Source organism: Tiliqua scincoides, chromosome 2 (assembly GCF_035046505.1).
Source record: "Tiliqua scincoides isolate rTilSci1 chromosome 2, rTilSci1.hap2, whole genome shotgun sequence".
In the NCBI taxonomy this organism is placed as follows: domain Eukaryota; kingdom Metazoa; phylum Chordata; class Lepidosauria; order Squamata; family Scincidae; genus Tiliqua; species Tiliqua scincoides.
Genome location: NC_089822.1, coordinates 24,437,597 through 24,453,740, shown reverse-complemented (window position 1 = coordinate 24,453,740; position 16,144 = coordinate 24,437,597). Strand labels below are relative to the sequence as shown.

The 16,144-nt window shown below is 43.8% G+C and overlaps 1 protein-coding gene across 4 annotated transcripts in view; it reads left to right on the top strand.

Moving 5' to 3' along the window:
• The window catches only part of PDE4D (phosphodiesterase 4D), a 624,208-nt gene that overhangs the window by 302,326 nt on the left and 305,738 nt on the right, over positions 1 to 16,144 (top strand). The window lies entirely within an intron of this gene.

Here is a 16,144-nt window from a genome sequence, read left to right as displayed (position 1 = left end):
AGTGATGAACACTTGGTGGTGAGGTGGAAGGATTTTCTTTGCAAGGATGTAGGCTGAGTTCTGGTACTGAAAGCAAGTTCCAGGACTGAGCTCAGGGATTCCTTAATTCTGGGAATGTTCAGAGGGTATAATTTTAGCCAATCAGTTGTGTGCCCAATTAAATTGGAACAGGAGACTATAGTCAAGCTGTGGTTTGCAATTCTGGTTTTTTTGGAGGGTAGGGGTGAGGCAAGCAAAAGCCTAAGTTTACCTGCTTGACTGTTATAGTCAACAGCAAATTATAGTTTGCTGTGAAGGAGGAAAGGCAGGAAGATAGTAGAGGCTTGGTAAGTGCACAAGCTTATAGTGTCCAAACCATGGTGAACTGACACATTGTGCAGCTGGTCAGGCAAAGTGAATATGTAAGTTGGAAAGAAGAAGGTATTTGTTTTAGAAACATCTATTTTGGAAGTGCAAAAATAAAGATTTTCTGACAATTTGGTGGTGTGTTTTCTCATGATGTGGTCATGGAACTTGGTTTATTATTATTATTATTATTATTATTATTATTATTATTATTATTAGTAGTAGTAGTAGTAGTAGTAGTAGTAGTAGTAGTAGTAAGAATAAATACTGCTCAGAGTCTGAAAAAAAGATACAAAAGAGACACCACCAACAGAAAAGATGCCATGCTGGGATGAAGACAGGCAATTGCTCTTCCTTCCGTTCTAAGAGGATACTATTCTAAAAGATGCCACCTTGCCCAGTTTGAATAAGTTTAACTGGGCAAGTTGTCTGTATTAAGCATCACATTTGCCTTTATTTCTAGATAAATGTCCCAGCAACATTAGCTGAATGTTAGTTGCAAGTCTGTATTGTAATGTGTTAAGGCAGGGGTGTCAAACATAAGGCCCATGGGCTGAATGCGGCCCCTGGGAGCAATTTATCTGGCCCCTGTCAAAAAAGGTCTCCCTCATATCTTGAAAATATGGTCAAGATTTGCACATATTCTCTTCTATCATTTGCAGCTATTGAGTTTCTATATGGGTACAAAGTGGCCATCTTCTGCTTAATGATGTCACTTTCTGCTTAATGATATCACTTCCAGCCCTCAGCAAGTGCCACGAATGCTAGCTTTGACCCTCTGTATGAAACATGTTTGATACCCCTGAGTTAAAGGATTTTGTAATGGCATTAAAACATTTGGAAGCAATTGGCTGAGATATTGTGATGTTGTAGAAGTCCTGCAAGCATGACACTGAGAGAATGAAACTATGAGCTGCAATATTTTGCAAACAGGGTGGCTGCTGTGAGGAAGGTCAGTCTGGCTAGGAAGACAGAAAAAGCTGTGTGGGCAGGGACTGGCAAGCTAAATCAGAAGAGGTCTAAAGAGGGAAGGAAACAGAAAAGCAGAGAGCCCAGAGAAAGGGTGTAACATGGGGAGTGAGCTGAAAAACAAGAGCGTAGGAAGAGAAAAGGAGATGTGGACTTCTGGAGATAAAAGACAGAGGAGGTAAGGGAAGGTAAAGGTAGTTAGGAGTGCAGGGGCTAAAGACTGCTAAGGTGATATGCTTGTGATAGGTGAGGGTTCTGGGAAAGCAGGGGAACTGGACAGGAGTTGGGGTAGTTGAAGGAAATGGGCAGAATAAAAAGTGAGCTGAAGAGAAGGGACCTGCGAGAACTGGGGCTGCATGCTGCAGATATAAGGGGCCCAAGACAAAATGAGCCTGGGATGAAGCCTCACTGCTAAACCATTAGTTTAGTCTTTAGTTTTGTCCCTGGCCTCTGGCTTCTATTGCTCAATTTCATCTGCAAACAGAAATGAATAAATAGCCCTCCCAACAGATGACTCATGCCTTTTAACTCCTATAACATTTAATGGCAGCTTTGCTAGGTAGGCCACACCATGATCTGTCATTCATGAGATATTGTGAGGAAGTGGACACGGACACACAGACACAAGGAGATCTGACACTCACTTGTGACAAACACTTCATAGGGCATTTAATGGGAATAGTTGCCATTGAACATAGCAAGACTAAATATCTCAGTAACTATTCTTAATGGGCTGATGTAATACTGCCTTTTTAAATGTTTTTTGATAACATAAATGTTATTGGAACACCCATTACTCCCGTAATAACACCCATGTTTTTTGGAAATTGAATGCATGTTTGTCCTCATAAGAACATTAGAAAAGCCCAGCTGAATCAGGCCAAAAGTCCATCTAGTCCAACTTCCTGTATCTCACAGTGGCCCACTAGATGCCTCAGGGAGCACACAAGACAACAAGAGGCCTGCATCCTGGTGCCCTCCCTTTCATCTAGCATTCTGAGGTAGCCTACTTCTGAAATCAGGAGATTGCACAGACCCATCATGGCTTGTAACCTGTGATGGACTTTTCCTCCAAAAATTGGTTCGATCCCCTTTTAAAGGCATCAGGCTAGATCCCATCACCCACCCTGTGGCAAAGAGTTCCACAGACTAACTACATGCTGGTAATCCTAGGATGATGATGTCCTCATCCTAACCCACCCAGTGGAGGGAAAAAACCCCAAAACAAAACACCTTACTGAAAGTAATTATTTATTTATTGTAACTCTAGTAATAATGGGAGTGTCTACATATAAACCATGATTTTGGGAATGCAAAAGTAGCTATGCTTGTTGCAGTATTGGTTTTAATAGCTTAATAATTTGGACACAATTATACGCTGCAGGTGTTCCATGAAGAAATGGGCAAACGACAGTTAGGTTTGAGAGAACTATAATCCTCTACTCTTAATTATGCTGTTCTCTATAAGTTTACATGGAGAAAGGTAAATCACAGAGTTCCTGTCTTAAAGAGTTTATCACAGAATACAGGCAATGATAACAATTATGAAAAGAGATTAGTTCACAAAAAAAGATGTAGAAGTTGAGTATTTTCCCTTCTGCTTTGGTAGGCCTCTCTGAGGCATGTTTTTACAGATTAGGTATGAAGTAAATTTGTTGGTGCAAATAATATAAGCATTACAGATTCTGACTTTTACATTTGGCTACAGTACGAGTTCATATTCCTATAATTTCTGCCGTTAAACTGGCAGTTGCACCTGACCTGTTGTATTTCAGGATTTCTTAACTCCACATCGCTGTTATGGAAAGCTTAAATAAACCATTATTCTGTGTATGTAAACGGGAAAGATTACAGACAAGGGTTTTTTTTTTAATGCTTTCTGTGTACATGTATCCACTTCCACCTTTGGATACCCTGTAAATTAATCTGGACTTCAGTTTAGGCTTTTCCTGCAGGATAATGACATCATCATTCTCCTAAAGGGGTGGCATCAAGAGACTGCCAACATGAACCCTGGCTGAAGGGCCCATGTTCTTCCAGGGGCCAACAGTTGACCTGTGAGGCCCATCCCCAGCAAGTGCTGAATGGTGTTGCTGCTCCATACATGCAAGGCAGTGCTGAACAAGGAGCTGTTGTGCCTACCATTGCTGCCTGTTGTCTTTTTTTTCTCTTTTCTCCTTTTCCACAACTCTAGAAAACTTACAAGGCAGCAACAGCAGCAGCTTCTCTTTCAGTAACTCTGCACATGGTTAATCTGGCATTCCCAGATGCACTATCCTCTTCACCCACATCAGGGGACTGAGGGCCCAATTCTATCCAACTTTCCAGCACCGCAGTGCAGTGCACCGCAATGCAGCCCCGAGGTAAGGGAACAAATGTTCCCATACTTTGAGGAGGCTTCTGTGACTGCCTCCCCAACACAGGATGCAGTGCACACCCCATTGGCAAGGCTGTACAGGCACTGGAAAATTGGATAGGTTTAGGCCCTGAGATCTAGGAATTTGAAAAGGATACCCTAAAGGAAGGGGAAACAGTCCTGCTTCTGCCTCATAAACTGGGTGAGGAGACAGTCAGAGAATTGGGGGGAACTGGGTAGGAAACTGGGGAGCCAAAAAAAGAAGAATCTGCATGAGGTGTTTCAGGTGGGGAACTGAGGAGCTGGGTGGATACGTAGGGAACTGGGGGAGTGGAAACCAAGGCATTGGGTTGGGGGAATGAACAGGGAAGGGAAAAGCTGTGTGGGAAGCCAGTGTGGGACAAGCAGTGAATTAGAGGAGTTGAACAGTGAGTGGGGAATTGAGAGGGGAGAAAACTCTGTGCAAAATGGGAGGACTTTGTCCAGCAGCTCACCAAAAAACTGGTGTCAGCCCTGCTCCAGAAGTTCCCAGCTTCCAAGACACACAGCACATGCACAGCCTGTGACAGCTTTTGAGCCATGTATGGAGTCCTCTTGCTATTTTTCTGCCTCCAGTAACTTACACACTGGCTGCATACATGGTTTGCATGCAGAGCTCAGGAACACTGGGGCTTGTACATACCCCTCTCTCGTCTCTTTTTTCCTTTTCCTTCCCAAGTGAAAGGAATTGAAAGCTTTCACTTTGGCTTCAGAAGACATCTCGGTTTCCCAGTGCAGAGGAAAAGCAGGGAAGGATACTGTGGAAGTCTGAGCCTTCACAGTATGAGGCTGTGGAAGGCTCAGAAGTCTGAGCCTTCCACATGTTATATCTGCATGGAGCTGTGGTATGAGGCAGGAATTCCATTCTGCCCTGAAGGCAGCAATTGAGTCTCAATCTCTTGATGACGAGACTGATGGTGATGATGACATTGTTGCATACTAGGGCATCACAACCTACAAGGCTGAGGTATTCAATCTGTGCGTCCTGCCTCCCTAGTAAGGCGTGGCTAGCCTCCAGGGGCGTCGCCAGGCATCTCGGGGAGAGAGGTGGCCGGCAGCTGCTCTGCTGCTGAGCTCTGCTGCAGTGCTGCCTGCTGATTTGCTGCTTTTTTGCAGCTGTGAATGAGGTGAGTGGGGCAGCATGAGGCTGGGAGGGCATGTGAAACATGGTGGGGGGAGGTGGGAGAGAAGGCAGAGGTGCCGCATCACATCATGGAGCTCTCTCCATGTGCAACCTCACCCCAAGGACTACATTTCCCAGTGAGCCCCTTGCCCTGGGCATCCTGGGATTGGTCAAGGCTGCTTGGGAAGGAAGGAACCAGCCTGCTCCTAGTGGGGGGTGTCTGAGGGCCCCAGCCTGCATCCCTCCGTCTTGCCTGGGGGAACAGGGGTGGCCTCTGCATGTTGGGTGTATGTGTGTGAACAGCCCCCATCTACTTTGGGGTGAGTTGTAATCTTGCTGTATGTGGCTGCCATCCTTTCCACACTTTCCTGGGAATAAGCCCCATTGACTCAAATGGGGCTTACTTCTGAGTAGACCTACATAGGCGTGGGGTCTGTGTCAGCTTAACCCAGGATCTGCACCTTTCTCTTTTTCCTCACCCTTCAAAAAAGAAAAAAAGCCACTCTTGTTGGCTTTGTCTCCAAAAATTGATTAAAAATAAAAATCCCCATTCCTTTTTAGCCATTCCCCTTTTTCCTCCTGCCTCCTTTTTGGGGGGGGGGGTACTCTTTTGGCTGCTATTGTAAGACAAAAGCACAGTCCTAGCTAGGTCTACTCAGAAGTAAGTCCTGTTGTGTTCAATGGGATTTACTCCCTGGAAAGTGGGGTTAGGATTGCAGCCAAACAGTCTCTGGGTCTCAGTTTGCATCAGTTTGCAATTAGCAGATACACACAAAACAAAGTCTTCCCCTCTTGCAAATTCATCACCTCCCCCTCCCTTTCCACAACCCTGCAGGTGTGCTTCTAACAAACTCAGGGCACGATCCTAACCAGGTCTACTCAGAAGTAAGTCCTATTTTGTTCAATGGGGCTTACTCTCAGGTAAGTGTGGTTAGGATTGCAGCCTCATAGTGCTGGCAGCTGTTTTTTTTTTTTGTTTGTTTGTTTCTTGTGTATAATTATAACACCTTCACCCCCATTTTGGGGGTAACTGAGGTGAGGTGTTGTAATGGGGAGCTGTGGCCAATGGCCACAAGGATCAGGGGAGGCGCGAGCCGGAAAAGTTCGAGAACCACTGCTATGTTTTGGATCCTTTTTAGACAGATCTGTACCTCAAATTATCTAATAATCTGGGGTGTTGACTGAAATAGATCTGCAGGAAACGCAACCTTATCATAAATATACCCCCACAGAATGCATTTTGTCAGTTTTCCTGTATGAAATCTGCCACCTATACTTTGCATGCATAGCATCTTTAGAACATGGCAATGTAACTAGGAGATATGAAACATTATAATGGGGGCCCCTATATCTGTGGATTGAGGCGATGGCCCCCCCGAACCCCCTTCCATGCACGCCCCTCTGGAGGCTAGGGGAGCCTCCGGATGTCATCATCACATCAATTACCTCCAGTGCACTGCCTCCTCCATTCCCCTTTGAAATAAGGGGGCAGGGAGGAGGTAGCCCAGGCTCCAACAGAGCTTTCTCATACCACTGGAAGGCGTAAAAAAGCTCCAAAGGAGCCAACTGCGCCACTAGAAGCAGCGCAAATGCCTTCTTTGGCGCTTGAAGTGGTGTGCGTCTCCAAAATTGGAGAAGACATGCTACGCTCCTCAGCAGTTCTGAGAGCCACCCTCCCCGCCTCCACTTTCATTAAAGTTAAGTTTCTGACTCAGCCAGAAACTGCGCCAGGAGTGCTAGGCACTCTAGGTCATTGCTGATCGGAGGGCCGCCCCCTCCTTCCCTTGAAAGAAAGAGGAGGAGAGGAGGGCGATCCTTAGATCAGCATGGAAATGCTTAGTTCCCCACCACTTGAAAAACCATGGTGGGGCGGGGGAGTGGGTCATAGTGCTGCCCACCCGGGTGCCTAAATTCCTGGTTCACTGGACATTTGCACCCCCTGCCCCCTAGGTCCGCTACTGACAACTGCATCCTCTGCTGAGCTCAGGGGCCCCTCTGGAGGGAGGGGAATTGGACTACCCTCCAGAGGATCAAGACCACAGGGATGGGTGTTTGCTCATATCCATGATTTCAGCTATCTATGCAGGCGTTCCGCAACGGAATTACCATGGATAAGGAGACATGCTTGTACCTTCATTCACAGCTACTAGGACATGTGCGCAACCATCCAATACCTTACATATATTTATATTACCTCAGTAACCTTGTAATAGGATACAGTGGGATATCCATACTGAAAGAGAATATCTAACCCCTTTATTGCAAGTAGGACAGTATTTGGACTTTTGCAAAATGTTCAGCTTAGAGTCTCTGATAACAGAGTCATTAAAATTGATGTACATAACACAGCAAGGGAGCACATGGAGGCCACAGGGACTCATTCTAATTGATTCCCCATTTCCCTCCCACAGGAAGCTGTTTATGCCATGACAGCACAAAGGAGACTCAACCACTTGTTTTCTAGATACAGGTGAAGAATGGGAAGCTTACTGCCAAGCATAAATATTGTTAACTGCAAGTTACATAGAGGACAGAAATTGTGGATTTTGTCTGTCAAAGGTTGCCGTACCAACAACAGACTGAAGTAGAAACCAGTTCATTTCACTCAATTCATTACCTAGAAATTATGACAAGTACCTGACACATTGTACGATGCCTGATCTGGCATTAATTTCAAATGTGCCACTGGATATTAATTACTGAAAAACCTGCTTGTATTCAGGAACTTGTTCAAGATCTGATTTTCTTCTATATTATCATTGTGCTGAGGGAAGAAAAGAAGATATAAGTAAGTTGACTTCTAGTCAGTATATTTACTATGGATTATACAAGTGGTACTGTACAATTCAAGGCAGGTGGAAGGCTACTGATGTTCTTCCTTCATTCTGTTCTGCATTTTTTGCCTTCTTGCATGCCTGCAATAGTAGATCCCACTGTAACCTTCCTCCATGGAGGAAACATATAAAGGCATCTGTCAGTGATACCAGGTTGTTCAACCTAGGAACTCTGCAGGTACATTGCACTTTCGTCATTGGCAACTAACCCCTCCATGACCCACTTTCATAGAAGTGACTATCTGTGGATTGCACAATAAACCTGATTGACCCAAGTGGTTTCCTGGCCTAGGGGACTTTAATGGCAGTAGCACCCTCCAAAGAGAGAGTGAACATTAGTGTGTTACCGTGTTCAGAATCTTTTTTTTTTTTTTAAAGAACGCTATGAAGATACTAGCCTGAGAGTGATGCTATGCTGAAATATAGAGGGACAATAGCTCTCCCCTTTTAAAAATACAAGAACTTTCAATTTATGGTGGGTTTATCCATGCAATGAAAGAGTTCTGATAACTACTAGTTATATGCGGTGGGACTGAAGGATTGCAGTCATCAGTTTTACTTCCAGGTCCTCTAGAAGTTTAAGTGTGGGCAATTCATTATCATGGCAGTTTCACATGAAAAATTCAGTGCACGTAGGTTCAATCAATATTCTTCTTAAAATCTGACAATGGAACATGGTCTGTGAGACTAGATGTGTTGGATCCTTTTTGTATTGGCCCCCTGTAAACAAGGTGCCCATCTTTGGATGTTCAGTGGAACAGGCATTCATAGCAGTTGGGATAATTATGGCCCAATCCTATCTGGGCTTGCCTCATTGGAGCACCTCTTCCACTGGTACTGACTGTCATAAAGCAGTCAGTGCCAATTGTAAAAGGTGCTCTGGCAGTGCACTGAATAGCGCACTGCCTGGGCTGCTAGTGGGAAGGCTGGAGCCTTTTTCTGTGCGTTGTTGGCTCTCCCACTGCCCACTGAAGCAAGTTAGTCAGCAGAAGAGGCAGGAAGGAGTGGGGGAGGGTGTAACAAGGCGGGGAGGGGCAAAACATGGCCGGGAGGGAGCATAACAGAGTGGGAAGGCTCTGGGAAAGCATGGACATGCCAGATAACACATGCCAGATCCTATCCCCCTTTCCTGCAGCCTCTCTGCCCCATTTCTTTCTTTGGACCTGTGCTAGCAAAATTGTCAGTGCAGATCTGAAGAGGAGACTCATTGTGTAGTGGAAGGCTTAAAGAGGTATCAGGGGTTTAATCCTCTTTTGCCTCTGAAGCATCCCAATCTGCCTCCCCCCCCCCCCCATAGTGTGCCTGTTTTTGGTGCGGCTGTACCAGCGAGGAGATGTAGAATAGGTCTGGGCTCTGAGTCTTGGTTCCCATGCCATTCTTCCACCACATATAGCCTGTAAAGACATCAGGTCTCGACCAGGTTAGGTATTTTGTTTCTATACTTTGGAAGATGGAGAGGTTTTCAAGTCTGTCTTGAATGTCTTACATAGTAAGACATGTGAACAAAGTAAGCTGTTTTGCTTTAGTAGAATTTTCTTATCATTCATTTGCTTTTAGTATGTTTTCATAGTTGCTTTAAATCTCAATACCAAAATCAACCCTTTGAACAGTGCTACATTAGGGTATTCTCTTCCTACATGTTGGAAGATAGAGAGGTTTTCAAGCCTGCAGTGAACAAAGTAAATGTGCCTTTGTAGAATGTTGTTACCGTTTATTTGCTTTTAGCATGTTTTTGTAGCTGTTTTAGGCCACAGTTCCAAAATTAGCCCTTTCAACAATGTTACCTAGCTGCTACTTTTATTTTAAATGGGACAAAAGCCCACAACAGAACACTGGTAAGTTTAGATGCTGTCCTTTCCTACCTTCTACCTGTGCACAGTGAGGGAGCAAGATCATGCCTTCCTTTCTGCACTGCCTACTGGGCAGGGTTGGGCTGGCCTGTCTCCAGCACCCCTGGATATCCATACATTGGTGTAACTCTGGCATACGTGTGCGTAAAATCCATTCCAGGTAAGCCCAAATAAACATACCACACGATTCTAGTCATGTCTACTCAGAAGTAAGTCCCATTGAGTTCAATGAGAGTTATCCCCAGGGAAGTGTGTATAGGATCGCAGTACCAGTTAGTTTTCATCCTCCCAAAAAGTCCTGGAGTGAGGCCCAGTTGTCATGTGTATTGCATTGTGTGTGCATGTCCTGTGAAATATCCTGCCCACATATAGACATCTGGGCATGATGGAGATGAGAGGGTGCAAATAATAGATAAAATTATTAACCCAATGGTGATAAAAAAAAAACAACTATTCAAATAAAAGTGATTTTTTTACATAGCTGTTTAAGTGAATGGATCACACATTGTAAAATGCTGAGTAAAGAAAATACTTTAACTCAATTTTGGCAACTCCTGATGTATCATAATCACATTAAAAGGATCAATAGCTAGTAGGCGTCATATCTGCTGGTGCCAGCAGTAAAGATGTTTTATCATCTACCTCGTTGCCCATATTTGTACTGCGGAAAATGACCTTTCAGCAGATTTCAATGAAAACAGAAGTAAGACTTCATAGGTGGTTTTTATCTCTACAACCTGCTCCAGCGTCACAACAGTTCCTTTTACAAGAACCTGGGTAACTGTATAATTAACAAAAGGTAAACTGAACTAGCAAAAAAGTTCAGTCCAGTTAGAAGTAGAGAACAAGGAATATGAAAACTAGATTGGTAATTTCTATTCCAGCACAAACAGAGGATCCCAGATAGAAATATGGGTTTCTTGAAGCCCTTATCCTCTACTTAATCAACTTCTGACACATGTCAAGATTGAATACTTGATTTCTGGAATGGAAGTGTGAACCAGAGAAAGTAAGGATTAAAACTGAGTTTTAAAAAAGGCTTTTCCAACCCAGTCCTAACCAACTTGGTAGCACCGATGCTGTTTGGTGCATGCTAACATGGAGTCAGTCTGCACTGACTCCAATGCCTTTGATTTAGCAAGCTTTCAGTATTACTGAACACCTTTTCCCCCATTAGTCCATTAGATAGAGGGTTCATTGTATAACAAATAATGCCACAGCAATATACTGCTTAGAACTGTTTAAAGCTGTATGCTGTTTGAATTAGAATCTTGTGTAATTCCAAAAGTAGGATTTTGGTATATACAAGTTGAGACTAATTATTCGCATGGGTTCTGTTCCAAACACTCATGTGGATGGCAAAAAACACACTATAGCAAATCAATTTAAAAAACAAAGTTTCTTTGCTCTGGTGATTGAAAAACAGCCTTGCTGACCTTTTGACTCTAAGATAAGAGTCATTAAGAAGACAATCCATCAATCAGTCATCCTCCAAGAGCTTCACTCAGTCCCTCCCTTCACCAATGCAAAGCTGTCACCTTTCTTTCATGTGCTCAGGGGGAAGGGAGGGGTCTCCTGGAGAGAGAAGGATTGATGGATTGTCAGCCAGCTGCCCTGTCTCTCACTCTCTCATTAAGCAGGCTATTGTTAAAGGACCATTATTGTTCAGTTTTTTAAACTGTTTTTAAAGGGGTGCATTTTCCCCTTCTCCAGGGATCAGCACATTCCTTCTCATTTGCAGGGGCCATCTGGATTTGAGTCAAATCCATGTATAAAAAATCCATGTATAAATAGGCTAGACCTGTAGTGTGATTTTTTTCTGTTCAAGTCCTGAAATCTGGGTGGTGCTCCTGTGCCCGGTGTAGCATCATGGCTAATAGCCTGAGCTCAGAATCAAGATGTCCCCAGTTCAGATCTCCCCTCTGCCTCAAGCTCACTAGGTGGCCTTAAGCAAACTGCTCCTTGTCAGCCTTCCCAACTGCAATATGGGGAAAGCAATACTTGGCTTGCAGCAGGGATTCTCACAGTGTGGGTTTTGACTCCCAGGAAGTCACAAACAGTTTCAGAGGAAGTAACAAAGTTCTGGTTCAATCCCTGGAATCTCGAGGTAAGGTTGAGGAAGACCCCCTCTGAGACCCTCAAAGTTGCAGCCAGTAAGTGTGTGCAAAACTGAGCTAGGCAGACAAATTGTCCTACTCCAAGGTTTTTTAAGGTGTGGGTTGCAACTAGCTGTAATATTGGGGGGGTGGTGGTGGTTATGTAAATGTATATCTGGGGGTGGCCAAACCGCAGCTTGGTTCTTTTATGCATACTGTGCGGATATCAGAAATACATTGGCTGAGCACCATTTTGCATCAATACGTGCACAAAAAGTGCACAAATTTTCAAGCTTTATAATTATTTACCAGGTATAATCAGAGTCCATTGGGTTGAAATGTAGGTTTAATGTTCATGGTGAGTAAATATATTGAAGAATTTAAATGCCTCTTAAATATTGCTGCTCTCAAACATCTCTCTTACGGCTCTCAAGCACCTGAAGTTTATCATATGTGGCTCTTATGTTAAGCAAGTTTGGTGACTCCTGGTATGTATTATTTGGAGGTGGGGGGTCACAGTAATGTACAATTTGTGAATCCTTGCCTTACAGGGCTGTACTGAGGAATTCATCAAGATATGTGTGAAGCATTTTGCACACTCAGAAGGCACCAAACAAATGTGTGGTGATGGTGGTCTTTCTGGACCAGCCCTCTCTCAGTCTAGTAGAGATCAGTGAACATAAGAACAGCCCCAATGGATCTCAGGCCATAGGCCCATCTAGTCCAGCTTCCTGTATCTCACAGTGGCCCACCAAATGCCCCAGGGAGCACACCAGATAACAAGAGACCTGCATCCTGGTGCCCTCCCTGGCATTGGCATTCTGACACAGCCCATTTCTAAAATCAGGAGGTTGCACGTACACATCATGGCTTGTAACCCATAATGGATTTCTCCTCCAGAAACTTGTCCAATCCCCTTTTAAAGGTGTCCAGGCCAGACACCATCACCACATCCTGTAGCAAGGAGTTCCACAGACCAACCACATGCTGAGTAAAGAAATATTTTCTTTTGTCTGTCCTAACTCTCCCAACCCTCAATTTTAGTGGATATCCCCTGGTTCTGGTGTTATGTGAGAGCGTAAAGAGCATCTCTCTATCCACTTTATCCTTCCCATGCATGATTTTGTATGTCTCAATCATGTCCCCCCTCAGGTGTCTCTTTTCTAGGCTGAAGAGGCCCAAACACCATAGCTTTTCCTCATAAGGAAGGTGCCCCAGCCCAGTAATCATTTTAGTTGCTCTCTTTTGCACCTTTTCCATTTCCACTATGTCCTTTTTGAGATGTGGGGACCAGAACTGAACGCAATACTTCAGGTGTGGCCTTACCATGGATTTGTACAACAGCATTATAATATTAGCTGTTTTGTTCTCAATACCTTTTCTAATGATCCTAAGCATAGAATTGGCCTTCTTCACTGCCGCCGCACATTGGGTCGATACTTTCATCGACCTGTCCATCACCACCCCAAGATCTCTCTCCTGATCTGTCACAGACAGCTCAGAACCCATTAGCCTATATGTCAAGTTTTGATTTTTTGCCCCAATGTGCATGACTTTACACTTACTTACATTGAAACACATCTGCCATTTTGCTGCCCATTCTGCCAGTTTGGAGAGATCCTTCTGGAGCTCCTCACAATCACATCTGGTCTTCACCACTCGGAAACGTTTGGTGTCATCTGCAAACTTAGCCACCTCACTGCTCACCCCTGTCTCCAGGTCATTTATGAAGAGGTTGAAAAGCACCGGTCCCAGGACAGATCCTTGGGGCACACCGCTTTTCACCTCTCTCCATTGTGAAAATTGTCCATTGACACCCACTCTCTGTTTCCTGGTCTTCAACCAGGTTTCAATCCAGTGCTGGGTCTAGCATTTCCTATGTGCCTCCAAAGAGGTGGGTGTGCTCAATCAGTGTGCCTGCCTGACACTTGAGAAGCCCTCCATCTGGAAGTGCCCTTAGCCAGGAAGATTATAAGGAGCGCGAACTAAACTTATCATTATGAGAATATGAATTATTTGAGAAGCAGAGTCATCCATTTTGACCTTTATGCTTCACTTTCATCATCTCTCTTTCAATCATTCCTGAAGCCCAAAGAAGGAAGACACAACTTGGTCTCCGGGCATCATTTGCTTAATGATTGCTTTAAGCTGAAGCTGAAAGGAGGAAAGACATGTGAAGAAATTTAAATGCCAGAGAAGGCTTTAAAATGAAGGTGACTGTTGATAAGCAACTGAATAGGAGGCTTACTGGTCTTACAATCCTGGCATCCTGAATTGCCTTCATCTCTGATAATTTTGTATTTAACACACAGAAGGATGCTAGCATTTTATTTATTTTTTCATTTACTCGTTTTGTGCCCTACTTTTCTCACCAAAGGACACCCAAAGCAATCTTTTGTAATAGGTCATAATAATGCCTTCAGCTCCTACAGACACTCGCAACAGTGTCTAGCTGCTCTGGACAGAATGGGCCGCTTTGACATTGTAAATTACAGAAGTGATACAGGGTCTTGATAAGTAAGTGACAGACAGCAAACAAATGAAGCTTCAATTTATTGTTGCAAATATTGGCTGTAAGCACATTTACCTGGGAGCGGGTCCCATTTTGTCCAGTGGGACTTACTCCCAAGTCCAATGTGTTTAGGATTATAGCCACTGTTTCCTTATTAAACATTTATTTTGTGATAGGGCCAGATTTGTTATGTGTAGATTGATCCACTTGCTGACCATGAGAAACAGAATCTGTTTATTTTTGCATGACGCTGCATAGATGAAAACATTAAGAGAATTAAGTGGGATGGGCACATTCTCTTCAATGTTTTCTAGTTCTTCTTGTATCTATTTGTACCCAGCCGCCTTGGGTGCCCATCCTTTGTATTCCAGGAGAAAGGCGGAATACAAATCTAATAAATAAATAAATAAAATATTTCAAATAAGTCCCCGCTCACAACTGATCGCAGCATCTGGTATGCTTGTACCTACAGCTTTAAAGAGCAAGCTCATGGTGCAGGGCTTGGGCACCATATCCTTAATCCTTGAAACAGCCTCGGCTATTTCCTTGAGTCCAGGTATAGGACCACGTTTATGAACAAGCTGTTCTGAACAGAGAGATGGGACGAGGAGCATCACAGTTTTCCCCAGTGCCAGAGGAATCCGATGCACGTCTGACTCTGATGCTCCATAACTTCACACCACAGGGAAATATTTTCCACATGCTTGTTTGCTGAGGAGCCTCTGGTCATCTGCTATGAACCCTCCCCATGCACTTTGTACACAATTCTGGGGAACACATTCAGTTTATGCAGGCACGAGTCAGGCCTGCTGATAACCAAGGATGGCCAGTTCAAGAGCAGCTCACTTTGTGCCCAAATGATAAGTTGTGCAGGTTGAGGACCGAAGCCAGCAGCTGTGCAAAACAAGATGGAACCCTATTACCTCTTATGTTGCATGATCTCTACTGAACTGATAGGTGCAAGACCACTCCTTGGCCATCTAAGTTGTGGTGCTGCAGTGTAGCAGAAAAGACAGAGGCCTTTTCTCCCTGCAAGCTGCTGCAATAGCAAAGAGGGTCAGGTATCCAGTGTGGCAGAATTGTCCCTCCCCTCTCCCAGGGCAAAGGTCTGCAATACAACCCCCTACCTTTCAAACACAATGGAGCCTCATGAAACATTAGGTCTGACAGAGGAAGCATTCTGAGGCTTCCCCGTGGTCTTAAATTGTACTCTTTAGATGATGCAGATCCAGGTAGCCCCATTGGGGCTGCTGCAGTTCTACCCAGGTGAAAGGGAATTATTGAGGCCTCAGCCAGCCCCGAACTTGCACTGTAATTTCTTTAAAAATGAGGAGGACAAATAAGATACACAAACAGTGCAACATTTGGTGAACAGCTCCTGAGGTGTTACTAACATTTAGTCACTTAGTGCGAGAGCTCATTGCATCAGCCTCATGATGGACTTCCTGCTGTACCAGACCATACAGAATAAATTGCAATATCATACACACAGCCTACTTTATTGATGTATTTATTTTAATAAATAAATATTAAATATCACCCAACAAATCAATATTAAATATTAAATATCATCCGACAAATCAATAACCAACGAAAACCCAGTGGCCAACCTCATGGCACTCACACAACTGAATAAAAGTTCTAGTATTAGCTCTGATACATGGAAATGATGATAGCTTACTCATACTAACACTCTATTGGTTTCCTGCTGTGTCATAACACCTCCTCAATGGGTTTTGAAAAAATCAGTCTTATTGGTCAGTTCTGAGTTAAGAAAATCCACTTTTTGTTACATAAGGCAGTCATGTTTTCCTTTTCTGGGTTTTTTTGCTGTAACATTTGATAGAATAGAGGTATTTCAACATGTTTCATTTCACATTTCATGAATGTTTAATGGCATTATGCATTAAATTCTGCGTCAAATGATATATAATATGATGGTATTATTCAAAAATACCAGGATTTTTACAATTTTAACCAGTAGTGGTGTTACACACACACACACACACACACACACACA